Raw genomic sequence first — 953 nt, forward strand, 5'->3', positions numbered from 1 at the left:
GCCCAGCCTTTAAGCTAGTCACAGCATCTCAAAAATAAGCTAATGTGTGTGTGTGTTTCATTGAGGATCAGAAGAATTCCTGGGCAGGTGGCTAGAAGCGTGACCCACCAAGAGCACTAAGGGGGTAGCACTAAGGTCACCTCAACAATCAGGGAACTCATTCATGCAAAGAACTGGTGCTTCCTCCCTCAGCCGCAGTTGATTGCCTTTGGTGATAGCTTGCGGAGCCAGTCATCATCATGGGTCTCTGCTTTACAGTTAGGTAGGCTCACAGATCATTCCTCTCCCTTGGTAGCTTGCATAACATTTTCAGAATGTTCCTTGGAAAGGAAACTTCTAGATCAGTTCTAGCTCCATTCCAGCAACCCCTGTGTCCAGAATACGTAGTGTCTTTAACAATCTGGTTTTACCTTGGGTTGTTTTCTTAACTCTTTTTTTTTTTTTTTTTTTTTTTTTTTTTTTTTTGAGTTCTTTACATATTCTAGACATTAGTCCTCTGTCAGCTATATGCAGCTAACAAAGCTTCTTTCCCACTCTGGGGCTGTGTCTTCTCTTCACTGCTCTGTTAGCTGTATAGGAGCTTTTATGTTTTATGAAGGTTCATTTGTCAATTGCCATCCCTAATTCCTGAACAGACAGAATCCTACTTATAAATTCCTTTCCTGCCCATGTTTTCTTCTAGAAGTCTTAGGATTTCTAGTCAGGTTTCACATTGAAGTCTTCAATTCACTTAGAGTTGATTTTTGTGCCTAGTAATAGATATGGATATAATTTCAATTTTTCCTAAATATGGACACCCTGTTTCCCCAGCACCATTTGCTGAAGATGCTTCCCCCCCCCCCCCCGTGTTTTTGGCATCAGTTGGTGAGCTACAGTTCTAACTAAATGGTAGAGTATTTGTGTAGCACGCACAAGGCCTTAGGTTTGCTTTCTAGTACAGAGAAAACAAAACA

This window comes from Arvicanthis niloticus, chromosome 25 (genome assembly GCF_011762505.2).
Source record: "Arvicanthis niloticus isolate mArvNil1 chromosome 25, mArvNil1.pat.X, whole genome shotgun sequence".
NCBI lineage: Eukaryota > Metazoa > Chordata > Mammalia > Rodentia > Muridae > Arvicanthis > Arvicanthis niloticus.